This window comes from Rutidosis leptorrhynchoides, chromosome 2 (genome assembly GCF_046630445.1).
Source record: "Rutidosis leptorrhynchoides isolate AG116_Rl617_1_P2 chromosome 2, CSIRO_AGI_Rlap_v1, whole genome shotgun sequence".
NCBI lineage: Eukaryota > Viridiplantae > Streptophyta > Magnoliopsida > Asterales > Asteraceae > Rutidosis > Rutidosis leptorrhynchoides.
Genome location: NC_092334.1, coordinates 131,992,945 through 132,013,277, shown reverse-complemented (window position 1 = coordinate 132,013,277; position 20,333 = coordinate 131,992,945).

The following is a 20,333-nucleotide window of genomic DNA, read 5'->3' as shown; positions in this document are numbered from 1 at the left end:
AAGATGATATTCCAAAGACTGCTTTCAGAACACGTTACGGTCATTACGAGTTTATGGTCATGCCGTTTGGTTTAACTAATGCACCAGCTATGTTCATGGACCTTATGAACCGAGTGTGTGGACCATACCTTGACAAGTTTGTCATTGTTTTCATTGATTACATACTTATTTACTCAAAGAATGACCAAGAACACGGTGAACATTTGAGAAAGGTGTTAGAAGTATTGAGGAAGGAAGAATTGTACGCTAAGTTTTCAAAGTGTGCATTTTGGTTGGAAGAAGTTCAATTCCTCGGTCACATAGTGAACAAAGAAGGTATTAAGGTGGATCCGGCAAAGATAGAAACTGTTGAAAAGTGGGAAACCCCGAAAACTCCGAAACACATACGCCAGTTTTTAGGACTAGCTGGTTACTACAGAAGGTTCATCCAAGACTTTTCCAGAATAGCAAAACCCTTGACTGCATTAACGCATAAAGGGAAGAAATTTGAATGGAATGATGAACAAGAGAAAGCGTTTCAGTTATTGAAGAAAAAGCTAACTACGGCACCTATATTGTCATTGCCTGAAGGGAATGATGATTTTGTGATTTATTGTGATGCATCAAAGCAAGGTCTCGGTTGTGTATTAATGCAACGAATGAAGGTGATTGCTTATGCGTCTAGACAATTGAAGATTCACGAACAAAATTATACGACGCATGATTTGGAATTAGGCGCGGTTGTTTTTGCATTAAAGACTTGGAGGCACTACTTATATGGGGTCAAAAGTATTATATATACCGAACACAAAAGTCTTCAACACATATTTAATCAGAAACAACTGAATATGAGGCAGCGTAGGTGGATTGAATTATTGAATGATTACGACTTTGAGATTCGTTACCACCCGGGGAAGGCAAATGTGGTAGCCGATGCCTTGATCAGGAAGGACAGAGAACCCATTCGAGTAAAATCTATGAATATAATGATTCATAATAACAATACTACTCAAATAAAGGAGGCGCAACAAGGAGTTTTAAAAGAGGGAAATTTAAAGGATGAAATACCCAAAGGATCGGAGAAGCATCTTAATATTCGGGAAGACGGAACCCGGTATAGGGCTGAAAGGATTTGGGTACCAAAATTTGGAGATATGAGAGAAATGGTACTTAGAGAAGCTCATAAAACCAGATACTCAATACATCCTGGAACGGGGAAAATGTACAAGGATCTCAAGAAACATTTTTGGTGGCCGGGTATGAAAGCCGATGTTGCTAAATACGTAGGAGAATGTTTGACGTGTTCTAAGGTCAAAGCTGAGCATCAGAAACCATCAGGTCTACTTCAACAACCCGAAATCCAGGAATGGAAATGGGAAAACATTACCATGGATTTCATCACTAAATTGCCAAGGACTGCAAGTGGTTTTGATACTATTTGGGTAATAGTTGATCGTCTCACCAAATCAGCACACTTCCTACCAATAAGAGAAGATGACAAGATGGAGAAGTTAGCACGACTGTATTTGAAGGAAGTCATCTCCAGACATGGAATACCAATCTCTATTATCTCTGATAGGGATGGCAGATTTATTTCAAGATTCTGGCAGACATTACAGCAAGCATTAGGAACTCGTCTAGACATGAGTACTGCCTATCATCCACAAACTGATGGGCAGAGCGAAAGGACGATACAAACGCTTGAAGACATGCTACGAGCATGTGTTATTGATTTCGGAAACAGTTGGGATCGACATCTACCGTTAGCAGAATTTTCCTACAACAACAGCTACCATTCAAGCATTGAGATGGCGCCGTTTGAAGCACTTTATGGTAGAAAGTGCAGGTCTCCGATTTGTTGGAGTGAAGTGGGGGATAGACAGATTACGGGTCCGGAGATTATACAAGAAACTACCGAGAAGATCATCCAAATTCAACAACGGTTGAAAACCGCCCAAAGTCGACAAAAGAGCTATGCTGACATTAAAAGAAAAGATATAGAATTTGAAATTGGAGAGATGGTCATGCTTAAAGTTGCACCTTGGAAAGGCGTTGTTCGATTTGGTAAACGAGGGAAATTAAATCCAAGGTATATTGGACCATTCAAGATTATTGATCGTGTCAGACCAGTAGCTTACCGACTAGAGTTACCTCAACAACTCGCGGCTGTACATAACACTTTCCACGTCTCGAATTTAAAGAAATGTTTTGCTAAAGAAGATCTCACTATTCCGTTAGATGAAATCCAAATCAACGAAAAACTTCAATTCATCGAAGAACCCATCGAAATAATGGATCGTGAGGTTAAAAGACTTAAGCAAAACAAGATACCAATTGTTAAGGTTCGATGGAATGCTCGTAGAGGACCCGAGTTCACCTGGGAGCGTGAAGATCAGATGAAGAAGAAATACCCGCATCTATTTCCAGAAGATTCGTCAACACCTTCAACAGCTTAAAATTTCGGGACTAAATTTATTTAACGGGTAGGTACTATAGTGACCCGAACTTTTCCATGTTTATATATATTAATTGAGATTGATATTTATATGATTAAATGTTTCCAACATGTTAAGCAATCAAACTTTTTAAGACTTGATTAATTGAAATATGTTTCATATAGACAATTGACCACCCAAGTTGATCGGTGATTCACGAACGTTAAAACTTGTAAAAACTATATGATGACATATATATGGATATATATATATAGTTAACATGATACTATGATAAGAAAACATATCATAAAGTATATTAACAATGAACTACATATGTAAAAACAAGACTACTAACTTAATGATTTTTAAACGAGACATATATGTAACGATTATCGTTGTAAAGACATTTAATGTATATATATCATATTAAGAGATATTCATACATGATAATATCATGATAATATAATAATTTAAAATCTCATTTGATATTATAAACATTGGGTTAACAACATTTAACAAGATCGTTAACCTAAAGGTTTCAAAACAACACTTACATGTAACGACTAACGATGACTTAACGACTCAGTTAAAATGTATATACATGTAGTGTTTTAATATGTATTTATACACTTTTGAAAGACTTCAATACACTTATCAAAATACTTCTACTTAACAAAAATGCTTACAATTACATCCTCGTTCAGTTTCATCAACAATTCTACTCGTATGCACCTGTATTCGTACTCGTACAATACACAGCTTTTAGATGTATGTACTATTGGTATATACACTCCAATGATCAGCTCTTAGCAGCCCATGTGAGTCACCTAACACATGTGGGAACCATCATTTGGCAACTAGCATGAAATATCTCATAAAATTACAAAAATATGAGTAATCATTCATGACTTATTTACATGAAAACAAAATTACATATCCTTTATATCTAATCCATACACCAACGACCAAAAACACCTACAAACACTTTCATTCTTCAATTTTCTTCATCTAATTGATCTCTCTCAAGTTCTATCTTCAAGTTCTAAGTGTTCTTCATAAATTCCAAAAGTTCTAGTTTCATAAAATCAAGAATACTTTCAAGTTTGCTAGCTCACTTCCAATCTTGTAAGGTGATCATCCAACCTCAAGAAATCTTTGTTTCTTACAGTAGGTTATCATTCTAATACAAGGTAATAATCATATTCAAACTTTGGTTCAATTTCTATAACTATAACAATCTTATTTCAAGTGATGATCTTACTTGAACTTGTTTTCGTGTCATGATTCTGCTTCAAGAACTTCGAGCCATCCAAGGATCCATTGAAGCTAGATCCATTTTTCTCTTTTCCAGTAGGTTTATCCAAGGAAATTAAGGTAGTAATGATGTTCATAACATCATTCGATTCATACATATAAAGCTATCTTATTCGAAGGTTTAAACTTGTAATCACTAGAACATAGTTTAGTTAATTCTAAACTTGTTCGCAAACAAAAGTTAATCCTTCTAACTTGACTTTTAAAATCAACTAAACACATGTTCTATATCTATATGATATGCTAACTTAATGATTTAAAACCTGGAAACAAGAAAAACACCGTAAAACCGGATTTACGCCGTCGTAGTAACACCGCGGGCTGTTTTGGGTTAGTTAATTAAAAACTATGATAAACTTTGATTTAAAAGTTATTATTCTGAGAAAATGATTTTTATTATGAACATGAAACTATATCCAAAAATTATGGTTAAACTCAAAGTGGAAGTATGTTTTCTAAAATGGTCATCTAGACGTCGTTCTTTCGACTGAAATGACTACCTTTACAAAAACGACTTGTAACTTATTTTTCCGACTATAAACCTATACTTTTTCTGTTTAGATTCATAAAATAGAGTTCAATATGAAACCATAGCAATTTGATTCACTCAAAACGGATTTAAAATGAAGAAGTTATGGGTAAAACAAGATTGGATAATTTTTCTCATTTTAGCTACGTGAAAATTGGTAACAAATCTATTCCAACCATAACTTAATCAACTTGTATTGTATATTATGTAATCTTGAGATACCATAGACACGTATACAATGTTTCGACCTATCATGTCGACACATCTATATATATTTCGGAACAACCATAGACACTCTATATGTGAATGTTGGAGTTAGCTATACAGGGTTGAGGTTGATTCCAAAATATATATAGTTTGAGTTGTGATCAATACTGAGATACGTATACACTGGGTCGTGGATTGATTCAAGATAATATTTATCGATTTATTTCTGTACATCTAACTGTGGACAACTAGTTATAGGTTACTAACGAGGACAGCTGACTTAATAAACTTAAAACATCAAAATATATTAAAAGTGTTGTAAATATATTTTGAACATACTTTAATATATATGTATATATTGTTATAGGTTCGTGAATCAACCAGTGGCCAAGTCTTACTTCCCGACGAAGTAAAAATCTGTGAAAGTGAGTTATAGTCCCACTTTTAAAATCTAATATTTTTGGGATGAGAATACATGCAGGTTTTATAAATGATTTACAAAATAGACACAAGTACGTGAAACTACATTCTATGGTTGAATTATCGAAATCGAATATGCCCCTTTTTATTAAGTCTGGTAATCTAAGAATTAGGGAACAGACACCCTAATTGACGCGAATCCTAAAGATAGATCTATTGGGCCTAACAAACCCCATCTAAAGTACCGGATGCTTTAGTACTTCAAAATTTATATCATATCCGAAGGGTGTCCCGGAATGATGGGGATATTCTTATATATGCATCTTGTTAATGTCGGTTACCAGGTGTTCACCATATGAATGATTTTTATCTCTATGTATGGGATGTGTATTGAAATATGAAATCTTGTGGTCTATTGCTACGATTTGATATATATAGGTTAAACCTATAACTCACCAACATTTTTGTTGACGTTTAAAGCATGTTTATTCTCAGGTGAATATTAAGAGCTTCCGCTGTTGCATACTAAAATAAGGACAAGATTTGGAGTCCATGTTTGTATGATATTGTGTAAAAACTGCATTCAAGAAACTGATTTCGATGTAACATATTTGTATTGTAAACCATTATGTAATGGTCGTGTGTAAACAGGATATTTTAGATTATCATTATTTGATAATCTACGTAAAGCTTTTTAAACCTTTATTTATGAAATAAAGGTTATGGTTTGTTTTAAAAATGAATGCAGTCTTTGAAAAACGTCTCATATAGAGGTCAAAACCTCGCAACGAAATCAATTAATATGGAACGTTTTTAATCAATAAGAACGGGACATTTCACCGAATCCCTAAGAGTCGAACTTTACATGGATGACCTCCCTAAGAGCATTCAACACGGGGTAATGGCATCCCAACCCACTAACCTACAAGAGGCTTTAACAAAGGCCCACCAAACTTTAGAAACGGTGAATGAAATGGAAGCACCGGTACGAATGGTCGAGAACCACCCGGGTAACAACAAAAGAAAATGGGAAGCCTCGCAACCAAGCAACCACAACAATAACAACATCTCCAAGAAGCCTTTCACCCCCAGCGGCAAGAAGGGGGTATGCCGGAACCCTACCTCACTGTAACAAGTGTCGCAAACATCATTTTGGTGAATGTGGCAAACCATTTTGCGTCAAGTGTCAAAGAAGTGGCCATGTGGCCCATGTCTGTAAGGGTACCGTTACCGTCGCTCGAAGGGTGCCCAACGCACACAGGACGGGTGCATGCTTTGAGTGTGGCCAACTGGGTCATTTTAGGAATGTGTGCCCAAAGAAGAAATCAACCCCAACGCACGCCATTGAACTTTCAACATCGACACCTAGGATGCCCGAGACGACGATGGACTAGTCACGGGTACGTTTCTTCACAACAAACTGTATACTTCATACTTGTTCGATTCGATTACCGCTAGACGTTTTACAACCAAGACTTTGACTTGTACTCATTACCTTCCATCTTTTCCCCTAGATACTATTTAGGCGATTTAAGCGACCAACGGAAAAATATTGTGTGCCTATAAATATTATCGGAGGATATACGTTAAGAAATTGAACTCGACACCAATAGAACTAAGGAACTCAAAACCTATTCATTAAGGAGAAATTGTTGCCCTACATTTATGTATAGATTATTGTGAACTAAGAAATTTTCGGTTGGAAACCGATACCCTCTCCCTCGCATCCATGACCTCATGATTATTTGCACGATTCCCGTATGTTCCAAATCGACCTCCGTTCCGGTTATCATCAATTGGGGGTTAAGTGAGACGATGTCTCCTAAGCCATCTTCCGAACTCACAACGTTAGTTGTAAATCTCTCTTAGTACCGTCGATTTATTTAGGACTCCGTCCGTATTCATGAACCTCCTAAACCACGTATGCAAACTTATCTAGACAAATCTGTTATCGTATTTATAGATGACATCTTAACTTATTCAACTAAGTCCAATTTTCTAAACTATGATGTTAATGGTCAAGGCATTACAATCAATCTCGAAATCAAGCCACATGTAATCAGGGAACTCTCCCAACTCAGACTTATATTGGTAAAAATATTAGATCTCACCGGTTGTTACCGAAGATTCATTTCTGACTTTTCTCGTGTGTTATCGCCAAGAAAAAGCCGTGCGCCTGCGGGCAAAGCGGACAATATTGTGGTCATGTTAAGCTGGGGTGTTACAGAATGGTATCACACGGTGTCACACGACTTTTAAACTCGTTAACTCACTAAGGAAAACTCTAAACCTCTCCGTGTTCGAACCTTGAGCGTGATTCTTCACACCAACATTTCTAGTTAAATCGTATAGCAACAGATGGAACTCGAACATGGAAATATTTCTATTTGAACACCGAAAGGCATACTCTCTCGACTCAAAAATCAACATAACTAAAATTCGTTATTTTACACGAAGAATTCGAATACTAAATTGTGGATCCGATCAATCTTCTCGTCATCACGTACCACACTACATACCTCTGTTATTTCACTGTCACCGTCTGATATTACTGGAATTTAAGATAGCACACAATCCAACGATACTTCACTCTTCTTTGACTTAACGCCCTTGTATTTCTGATAATCGGCCAACTATTATTCAACCCCGAACTATACAACTACGTGTACTATCTCGTTTCTCTTTCAGACTTCAACTTTTGACAACTAGAGGCACGTTATGGAAACCTCGAGATGCAAACTCATCCTATTCTAAGTCCTCATTTCACTACTATCTTTACCGTTCGCATTTCCGTTTAAAGAAACTCCTTGTAACATTTCTCCATGGATAGAGAAATTCCTCATATTACATTAGTATTCGCCACGAGGGTGAATAGTCCTAACGAACATTTTTCGAACCCTAACTGACTTGTTCAAACATATCTTAAGAGATTCTATTCCAACACGGAGTATCTTTGTCAATTATCCCGTATCGAAATACTCGTTTCGCCTCTAGTTTTACAAGAAACCTCGGGACCCCGTTTAGACATGAGTACCGCGTACCATCCACAACCCGACGGACCGAACAAACATACGATTTAAGTCTTGAAAACCATAATACGAATTTGTATTACCAACTTCAAATTTTCTTGAGAAACGTCTTTGCCTTTAATCAAACTCTCTTACTACAAAATTTTCATTCGAGTATTGACGCCACGCCTTCGAAACCTTATATGACCGGAAACGTCATTCTCCTTTTGTCGAACCAAGTAAACGATGACCAATTCACCGGGACCGGGATTATGCATGAGCGACCGAGAAAACTTATCCATATCCAAGAAAGACCCAACACGACTCGTTGTCGCCAAATGAGCTACGCCGATTTAGACGTAAACATTTCAAATTCCACGTGGGAAACCGCGTCACGTTAAGAGTCGCACCTTGGAAAGGTGCAATCCGTTTCGGGAAACGTAGGAAGCTAAATTCGCTATATTTCGATCCTTTAAATTCTTGGGGCGTTTTGGACCCGTCGCTAGCCGTTTAGACTTTTCCGACTCATTTTGGGTCTCCGTTATCCTACATTCGATGTATCAACTCAAAGACGTGTTTTGCGAAACGAGAACTTGTTATCTTCTTTGATGAACTCACGATCGACGATAAACCTCACTTCCTAGGAGGACCGGAAACCATAAAATCATGGAACCAAACCTTAAAACAACATACGACCCCGACCTTCAGGTTCGTTGAAATACCCAAGGACGTACCTTCCCTCACTCGTAGAATCGGCAACACAAGACCTCGATGAAGATTCAACAACTACTACTTCCAACTAAATTTCGGGACGAAATTTCTTTTGAGGTGTGGATAATGTAACATCCCGTGTTTTTCCGTTAAAATTTAATTTTAACACCGTCTTCTTTTTTTTTATAATATCTTTCGTTATTTAAATTCGTAGTTTCCGTTGACTAACGTTCATAATATTTCCGCTATTCAATTTTAACACCACTCGTTTACTCTAGCGTTTTAAAATATCTCGTTTGGTTAAATTACGCACCCGGCTTAAAATTGAGGGACCATTTTTACCAAATGGCCAAACTACTCACTAGTAGTTGACTAAGTCAACTACTTCTCCACCATCCTCCACATTTAATTTCTTTTCTTTCTTCTTTTCTCTCAACCAAAAACTCCCATCCTAAATTCTTCATCATCTTCAATCATCATCCAAATTCAAGCAAGGAATCAAACATCAAAACAAATTGTACTTTTGGAATCCTCGTTTCATCCTCTTCGATTTGATACTAGTCTCATGGCATGGGGTAAGAATTTCTCATGAAACCCTAACTTGTTAAATTCGTTTTTAGACTTGTCAAGTGGTTAATTAGTGTCTATGGCTCGTAGGGATGTCGTGTATGTAATTTGTATGCTCGTTCTTCGTGTTTTAAAAATATGACATGAACACCCAAATGGGTCTAGCTTAATCTTGAGTTTTGGTTGCTCAAATGATGTTATAAGATAAAGTGTATGTGTTAAAAGTGTTAGTTACTTCATTAGCTTCGTTTTGATATGTTGGATGATGAAAAACTAGCTCAATAACATGAAATGTGTTTTTGGTGAATCGATTATCGTTTTGGTAGGAACTTGATGCGGTTGAATGCTAGTTGAGACACTTGTTTGAATGTATGCTAGTTAACTGGTTAAATTGTATGCGTAAATAGCTTCGAAATGGTGTGATGTATGCTAGCGTTTGATTAGTGAATCATAAGTCTCATTTGTGTCGAAATTGATTTTGAAACGATAACGTGGCTAGTGATTTTGACGTAGTAAATGTTTATTGAAACTTGGAATATGCGTCTAGTTGCAATGTATGCGTTATTACCTTCAAAACGGCATATCATTTGTATGTTAAAAGTTCCCGAATCATAAAATGCGTTTCTTTGATTTTTGGTTGAAAATGATGAACTTTGATGATGTTTTCGATTTGGAAATTGTCGGTTATGATCTATGAAAAGTGTTTAGTTGTATTCCTTGTTAAAATACCTTTCCAACGACGTGAGATACATGTTTAGGAGGTTTGCGGTTTGTGAGTTAGGATTATTTGAGTTTTGGGTCGTGCTTACTTGAAAACTGACCAGAATTGCCTGTACAGGAAATGGCGCGGCGCGCACCTCACCCCGCGCGGCGCGCGGATAGACCTGGTCAGATTCTGACCTCCTTGTCCCATTTCACGTGAAATGTTTGACTAGCTACCGACCTCCGATTCACATGAAACTTGTTTTAATATACTTGTATATGAATATTTAGCATAGAAAAATAGTTCGGGACCCGACCCGAACGCGTTGACTTTTCGTTGACTTTGACCAAGTTTGACTTTTAGTCAAACTTAACCAAACTTTTATGCAATCGTTCTAACATGCTTTTATACTTGATTCTCGCATGAAACTTGGCAACGTGATTCACATGCTATATTTAATCGAGTCGTAACGAGCCATAGGACTAATTGAACCCATTTCACCCGACCTTGTGTCGTAACCGGTTAATTGATACAACTTACTTGTTTAGGTCAAGGCTAAGCAACTTTCATGCACACGTTTACTTTGTGAAGTACTTTTATACTCGTCCACTCGAGGTGAGATCATAGTCCCACTTTTACTCTTTTTGAACTTATATTTGGGATGAGAAAACATAAACGATTCTTTTGAACTAAGTGAACACAAGAACGGGAAAACAAACATTCTACATACGAGTTTAGAACAAAAAGCCTCAATTCGATTATCATTAGTTACACTTGACGGGTGTAAGCGAGAACTTATGTTATATGGCCATATGGGTTTGACAACCCTCATCTTTGACGGTTCGCTACCGTCTACGGATGAAATATATTTTCGAGAATCAGTGTTTGTTCTAGCACTATGGATGGGGTATACAATGGATGGAATGTTAAGCTTTGATAATTGGGTGCTCGTGAATATTAACTTTTAGAATGTATTACTATTATTTCAACTTTGCAAACCTTGTGGTTCGACTTACTTACTTTTACTCACTTACTTACTTAAACCTATGATTTCACCAACGTTTTTCATTGACAGATTTCTATGTTTTTCTCAGGTCTTGCACGATATGTGATACATGCTCCCGCTCACTATTTGATACTTGCATTGGATGTCGAGTATACATGCATTACTTGGAGCGTCTTTTGACTTTACTTTAAACCGTGTCGCCTAGATTTCAAATGTACTTATAACCTTGTAACTTAACTTTTGGTTGAACAATTCTTGTAAACTTTGAAAACAATCTTTATTTTGAAATGAGGGTGACATATTTTAGTCAAACATTGTCATAAAGACTTATGACCAGGTAATGGGACCCACGTAGTCGACGCCGTCACTTGACGATTTGTCGGGGTCGCTACATAAATGACCTAATCTGTCATAATAATCTTTATTGAACTCAATAACTTGAATGCAACGTCTTTTGAAATATGTCATGAATGACTCCACGTAATATCCTTAAAATGAGCTAATGCACAGCGGAAGATTTCTTTAATACCTGAGAATAAACATGCTTAAAAGTGTCAACCAAAAGGTTGGTGAGTTCATTAGTTTATCATAACCATTCGTTTCCATCATTTTAATAGACCACAAGATTTCCAGATATTTAAATGTACACGTAACCTGAGTACAAAATAATACGCGTAACCCGCGAATTAAATATCATTCATATGGTGAACACCTGGTAATCGAAATTAACAAAACGCGTCTAAAATATCCCCATCATTCCGGGACTCTCATCGGACATGATAAAATTGAAGTACTAAAGCATCCGTAACCCGGATGGGATTTGTTAGGCCCAATAGATCTATCTTTAGGATTCGCGTCAATTAGGGTTTCTGTTCCCTAATTCTTAGATTACCAGACTAAAAAGGGTGATATTCAATTCGATAATCCAACCATAGAATGTAGTTTCGATTACTTGTGTCTATTTCGTAAAACATTTATAAAAGCAGCGCATGTATTCTCAGTCCCAAAAATATATATTGCAAAAGCATTTAAAAAGGGAGCAAATGAAACTCACGCATATAAATATTGTAAAACAGTTAATAAAGTATTTGCATGTATTCTCAGCCCAAAAATGTAAAGAGTAAAAGGGAGCAAATGAAACTCACAAAATTGTATTTCGTAGCAATAATGCATATGACGGCACTTGAACAAGTGCAAGGTTGGCCTCGGATTCACGAACCTATATTATATATATATATATATATATATATATATATATATATATATATATATATATATATATATATATATATATATATATATATATATATATATATATATATATATATATATATATATATATATATATATATATATATATATACTTGGTCAATAACTGTATAACAATTTAGGTCAAGTCGTAGTGTATCACAATCCTAATGCTCGAGACTAATATGCAAAAGTCAACAAAAGTCATCTTGACCAAAATGACTTCCAAAAATTGTATAACATAAATATAGTCGTTTTATATATTTAAATATATCTATCCGATTTTATTATAGTAAATAATACAAACTATTTATTAATAAATAAAAAGTTATATTAAAGTTTATTTATGATAAAAAAAATATACTTTTATATTTCTCAAATAATAAAATTTATACAATTTACTCAAAATCATAAATATGTAGTAGTTTGTACTATTAATGTAATTATATTACGTATGGTGAAAATATCTTTGTATCACATATTTGATAAAATAATATTGATAATAATAATAATAAGTAAAGTTGCACTATTTTATAATAATAATATTAATTATTTTTAATAATAATAATAAAATAATAATAATAATAATAATAATAATAATAATAATAATAATAACAATATTTATATTTACTAATGATGATATTAATTATGATAAAATAATAATTCTAATCATGATAATCTTAATAATAACGATACTTTTTAATATTAACTGTAATAATAATAATATTTTATAAAAGTAATAATTCTATTCAAAATGATAAATTTTTAATAATGATAATACTAAAATGATAATAATAATGATATTTTATAATAACAATGATATTTCTATTAAAAATGAGAATTTTAATAAAAATGATAGTTTTAATATTAATGATACTTTTAATAATAATAATGATGATAAAAATAATAAAATGATAGTTTTGATAAAAATATTAATTATTTTAAAAATATTAATAATAATAATAATGATGATAATAATAATAATAATAATAATAATAATAATAATAATAATAATAATAATAATATTGATTATTAGATAATAAAAATAATAACGATAATAACGACGATAACGATAACGATAATGTTAACGATAACGATAATGATAACGATAACGATAATGATAACGATAATAATAATCATTTTAACAATAATACTTTAGAATTATAGATAATTCAATTGACGATATCTTTTAAATCCGTTCATCGAAATCATACACTTTCTAAATAAAAAGTTATTAATTTTTCGCCAGCTTTCCAACGACATGCATATCATATACCTTAACTCAATCGCATATGTATCTAATTCATAATCTATCATAAGCTATTTAATGACAAAATTAATCATACAAGCATGCATAAACATAACTACTCAAGCACTAGTCAGGGATACACTAATAATATATAAAAGTTAAGTCATGAGTGCTCACGTATCAATATTGAGATTCAATATTGCAGGAAAGGTACGTAGACGCAACGGAGATGATAAATACTAGATTGACATCATGAAAATACCCTCGAACATTACCCATTACCTCCATAGCTATAACTCATAATTTCCTTAGCCCTATCCTACTCGAAAACCAGTTTTGAAAATAATCCACTCATGACCTCGTCGTAGTATTTTGGGTATAAATAATATTAATACTACTACTAATAATAATAATATTAATCTTAATAATAATAATAATAATAATAATAACAATAATAATAATAATAATAATAATAATAATAATAATAATAATAATAATAAAAATAATAATAATAAAAATAATATAAATAATAAAAATATTGAGAGCAGAGGGAGTAATATATATCGGATGTATATGTGTGTGCACAAATGAAATGAATTCGTTCAATTTAAGGACTTGGCCATACATCCCTTGCCATGCGATCGCATGGTTGTTGTGTGGAGAGCCCATGCGATCGCATAGAGCTCGATTCCAGCTAGTATCCATTATTTAATCTTGCCGACACTCGATTAATAATAAATATAATTTAATAATTAATAATTTATATAATTAATTATATATTATATAATATTTACATATATAGTAGACTTGTAATTTTTGTTCCAAAGTCTCGTATGTTGGCACTCGACTAATGTCTCAGTTTCGGTTTCTCGAATACACGTTCGTACATTTAGAAAACTAACACTTTACGTTACGCGACGAGTACCTTTAACAATAATTAGATTTAAACATCGATGAATCATATTATAAGAAATGTAACTTATAGATTTGAGGGCTGTGGTCATTTGCTTCTATAAATCAGTGGCTCATTGTATAACAAAATATATTATTTTAAATCAATCGTTTTACGACTAAATAGTATTATATTTTATCACTTTGTAAAATGTAACGACCCTAGATTTTCCAACTTTTATTATTAATAAGTTATTATTAATGCTTGCGTTTTAATAAATGTATTTTTATACATTCACTTGTTGCCGTATTTGACTTTACATGTCCCGACTTGTCTTTGTGACACACGTGCTTTACACGAATAATATTTTGAGTATTATTTACGTTCATGATTAATTATTATTAATCATTTTTAATTAACTAATGTTAGTAATTAATTACTTGGGCTTTACTTATATAATTGTTGCTTACTTACTTAGACTTGGGCTTTTGTTAATAGACTCATGTTAATTGACTTGGAAGCCCACCCTACTTTCTTAATGGACTAATTACCCCATTATTATGCAAGTATTTCATTAAGGAAAAACAAGATTAGTTAGTGTTATGTAAAGACTTGTTACTAGTATACTTACACAACTTTCCCATACCATTTAACTTTATTACCATTCTAAGCATTCACCATCTCCCCATGCATGAAAGTTGCATTTGATTCCTTCCTCTTTGATGCTAAAACCGTCGGTTTTGATGGGGTGGGAGGGAGTTCTTTTTTTTCAAACTTTGTTACTTATTTGCTTGTATCCTTCTTCCTTTACACACACATACATACAACACTTCATTTTCTATCAATATTCTCTCTTAAACTTGTAAGTAACAAGCTTTAATTCTTCTTCTCTTTCTTCCATTAAAACCAAAATCTTCATCATCATCAATTACTAGTTATAGTCACTTGTTGTTTGTTGTTGTTAAAGATCAAACTTCCTAGTTTGCATCTCCATGAATCTTGCTTTCTTCAATCTTTTGTTTGATGAAGAACCAAGAACAAGAACCTAAACTTGTTAGTTTATGGTTCTACATTTAAATGTTTTCAAGATTTAAAGTTCATATGTTTCATAATCATACTTGTGTTCATGTTTTGTAGACTTAAATCCTAAGATCCAAACTTTGATTTGAATCTTCCTAAGTATGAAACAAACATGAACATAATACTTGTACTTTAGTTTAATTCTTTCTTTTGTAAGTACTTAAAGTTGTGATGTTGTTAATTTGGTCAAGTATTACTAGTTAATCTTGATCTCATATTTCTTGAAACTAAAAGTTAACTTTGTAAGTTCAAGAACATGGAAGTATAACTTTCTAGTTATAACTTCATACACTTGTGTTGGATCTAAGTTTCTATAGCTTATGGTCTTCCAAATTTGTTGTAAACAAGAGCTTATAAGCTTATATACATTTTACTAGTTGAAAATCTAAGTTTCATAACTTATGGTTTCATTAAAGTGAAGATCCAAGTTCTATAACTTAGGATCTAACTAAAGAACACTAGATCTAGACTTTCTAGTTTAGGATCTTTAAGATCTAACCAAGATCTAAGTTCTACAACTTAAAATCTTGTTTATTTAGTTTACTTTCAAGTTTGTAGCTTAATATTACTAGTAGAACTCATGTATGTGTCGGATCTAAGATCTTGATGTAACTTTGGTTCATCAAACTACATACAACTCTTAAGTGAGTTGTGCTACATATCTTAGACTTACACTAGTGTTATGATGGTCAAACCTTGGTTAAGATAATGCAAACCCATCAACGAGTTTTACACTTGAAGCTATACGCATCAAGGATGAGAACCGTGATGAGCATCAAGCACCAAGAACCCACCGGAAAACCTTTACTTACTATTTCTGGAACTGATCAAACTACATGGGCTACTAGAAAGTTGATTTTCAGTTATTTCGGTTCGATTATATGATTTTCCGTTTAGACCTCGTCTTAATCCGAGTTACGGTTTAGGATCTATGGACTTCCGAAAGTCACTACACCCTATTAACGTTGTGTTGAAATTTCTGACCTACTCGCACTTAAACCGTCACCACGGTCAAATGAAGATGATTTTGGTTCTGGAAATTGGTCAGCCTCTAGGAGACACATATACGGAGCCATGGCCACTGGTCTCACCCCATTTTAGTTTGTATAGAGGTCGTGGTAACTGAACGAAGTCAGCCCTTGTTTCAAACCCTAGTCTTGACTTAAAACTTACTTTACACTTTTTGTTTAATGATGAATGATGATGGTACTTAAGACCTAATTTACATACTTTTAAACCTTTGGGAACGATTTACTGACTTAGTAACTTTTGACTTAGGTTGAGGACCTTCCGGACCAAACTACTTGCTTACTATTCCCGCGTATCGACTTTTACTACTTTCTACTGTGAGTTATAGCATCCCTTTTTACTTTAACTATTTTGGGAACTGAGAATACATGTGCATTTTACATTTTACATACTAGGCACGAGTACTTAAACTTTATATATGTGTGAGTTATATAACGACATAAACTTTCCCCTTAGCTCGGTAACGTTTAGTCATTGGTCTTTGAACCGGTGAACGCGAATCTTAGATATGGATCCATAGGGTTTGACATCCCCACTCGGGCTAGTTGTTCTAGCATTTAACGGGTGTTTAATACTTCGTAAACTTACGCACTCGCCAATGTACTTTTAGGGGGTGTTATTTACGTTAAGTTAGTTACCAAGTGCCCACGGTTATACATATACTTTTCATACTGTTTTGAAATACGAAATCTCGTGGCCTACCTTACATTACTGTTATACTTAAACTATAGCTCACCAACATTCGTGTTGATGTTTTTAAGCATGTTTTTCTCAGGTGCTTAAGGGTATGATTGCTTCTGCTGTACTAGACTTGCTGTAGACTCCCGTTGCTTTTAGAGATGTCTCTGCATGAACATTTATTTTGCATTCAAACTATGACACTTTTGAAACAATGATTTGTAACGACCTATGGGTCACGTACTATTATTAATGCCTTCTATTCGTAGAAGCACACTTTCGTATGTTAAACATTTGACATTGGTTAAGACATCACCTATATTCATGAATGCAAACTTATTTTAAAACAGCATATAGTGTTTGACCTTGTAATGATCCTGTTGTTGATGATCCGTACACGATGGTTTTGTACGGGGCATCACATTTGGTATCAGAGCATTGGTTGTAGGGAATTAGGTTGCATTAGTGAGTCTAGACCGGACCGAGTAGGATTCACTAATAGGACTAAACTACAACTTGCTAGTTTACTTGTTTCTACGGAACTTGCTGCATGCTGCTGCTTACTTTTACTGCTATATGCCGTATGCTACTACATGATTTCACTACTGTATGCTATTATCTGCTTTCGATTGCATGATACTTGTCTTTATTGCCATGCTACTTACTGCTATAGATGATCTAGACTGTCGTAGTTACTTTGCCTAATACGTGCTTGCTTTATGACTTACTGACATGGAAAAAGTTATTTTTCCTTGTTCAGATGTCGGATATCCCGCCCGTTATCATTTTGGAGAGAGACTCAGACTCATCTGCCACCTCGCCTGCTACTGCTGCCGACACACAGATCCCGTCCTCTTTACCCTCCAACGACTCTGGCGCTTCATCCTCTGGAACCAGTAGCCATGCACCCGACCCAGTGATCATCTCAGACGGACATGAAGATCCACCGGAGATTCCAACTCCACTCATCCCAGGACCCTCGGAGCCACAACACCATTCCGGTGGTGCTGTGATTCCTGGGGATTATGGGGACATTCCGTTCCGTAATGAGCATAATCATTGGGCTAGACGCCTTCCTGATGGACGTGTTGTGCCGATTCCACCCGGCCGATACCGACTAATGACTACCGGCCGAGCACATCCGCCTTTCGATGATTCCGAAGACTCATCATCAGACGACTCAACATCTGACGATTCCAGCGATGAGGATCCTGACGAGGACCCTGAGGAGGCACCCGTGCAGCCACCCTCTACCCCGCTGACGAAGCGGTATCGTTTTGATGGTACTGTTATTCCAGGGGTTAATGGAGGTAGGTCGTTCGTTAATGCACATGGACTGAAGGTTTGAGTTACCGCCCGTAAGCGGCTTGTGCCATATCCTGCTGATCCATTCATACGTAAGGCTCTCCGTTACGCATCATCTACTTCTGGTGCTGGACCGTCTGCACCACCAGCTCCACCAGCATCATCCGCACCACTGGCACCACCTGCACTAAACGAACATATATTTCATAGCATTATCCTTCAAGAAAGACAAGCTTTTAGTTGCAATTGTTCTAATTTCAAGTAATTATCGTTTAAATAATAAAAGGTGAAGACAAAAGACAGATTCGGCAATTTGAAGACGCAAATGACCAAAAAGCTAAAAAGTACAAAGTACAATTCAAGTGGTTCAATTTATTGATGAGAAACGTCTCAAAATTACAAAAGTACAAGCCGCAAAACGTAAAGTACAAGATATTAAATTATACGAAAAGGCGTTCGAAAATCCGGAATCGAGACATGAACCAACTTTCAACGCTTGACGCAACGAAGCTGAAAGTACAAGTCAACTATGCACAAGAATATAATATAATATTTAAATAATTCATAATAAGAATAATAATAGATAATAAAAAGTTGTTAATTGAGCATAGTTAAAGGGTCATAAGTGAAAATTTCAAATCAATAATTCGCAACAAGATATTATTGATTCAACTTTGAATTTTAGCCAGCTAACATTCCACCTACAACAGTATCAATCATTTAGCTATAAAAGCAAGGAACGGAGTAATGAAAAAAACTACACCTTTTTCTTTTCCTTTCTCATATCATATACGATATATAAATATATTTATATTTTATAATTATAATTTTAATTTAAGTTTAATAATAATTGGGTTATTGTAAGAATGTTTGACGGGTTTTATTATGCTTATTTAAGCCGAAGTAATCGTGATGTTGGGCTAAATATTAAGATTGGGTAATTGGGCTTTGGACCATAATTAAGGTTTGGGCAAAAGACCGACACTTGTGGAAATTGGACTATTGACTATTAATAGATGGGAGGTATAGTCTAATTGAGTGACAAATCATTGGAGTCTGTCGAACCTATCTTCAAATTAATTAACTTAATAATTAATAATGATTATGGTTGTCCTATTTAGCGACGTTCATATGGAATCTATTATAATCATTTAATTAATTATTCGGGTTGGGTAATTGATTATTCAAACTGATCAAGTGGGTAAATTAATATTCATATCTAATCAAAACAGGGGTGGATTACATACAGTGATAACTGGTGTAATTGTTGACAGAAGTGATAACTGCGTCACAGTTTAAATCCTTAATTAGTGGGAATATTTGACTTCGGGTATAAGGGTAATTTGACGAGGATACTCGCACTTTATAATTATGGCCGATGGACTATTATGGACAAAAACCAGATAGGTATCAAATAAACCAGGACAAAGGACAATTAACCCGGGTAAAAATTAATTAAAATCAAACGTCAAACATCATGATTACGGAAGTTTAAATAAGCATAATCCTTTTATTTCATATTCTATCGCAATTTTATTTATTGTTATTTTATTTATCGTCATTTATTTATTTTACGCACTTTAATTATTGTCATTTATCTTTACGCTTAAAAATATAAAATCGACAAACCGGTCATTAAACGGTAAATCCCCCCAAAGTTACCTATAATTACTATATATTACTAAATCTTGTTTAACTACTTAATTAACTAATTTGACCTAGTAAGACACCCAATAATAGTGTCCACGGATTGACCTCCCGGACTTTACCTTAGCTATATTATTACACGATAGGTATACTTGCCTTTTGTGTTTTAGTTTAATTTAGGTGATTTTCTGTAGTAAATAAATATAAAACTGCTAGTCGTTTCATACACACCCTCTAGAACACATCAAGTTTTTGACGCCGCTGCCGGGGACACTTTTTGTGTCTTCGCGGAGTATTTAAGTTTTTTTTTTAGTTCTTGACTGATT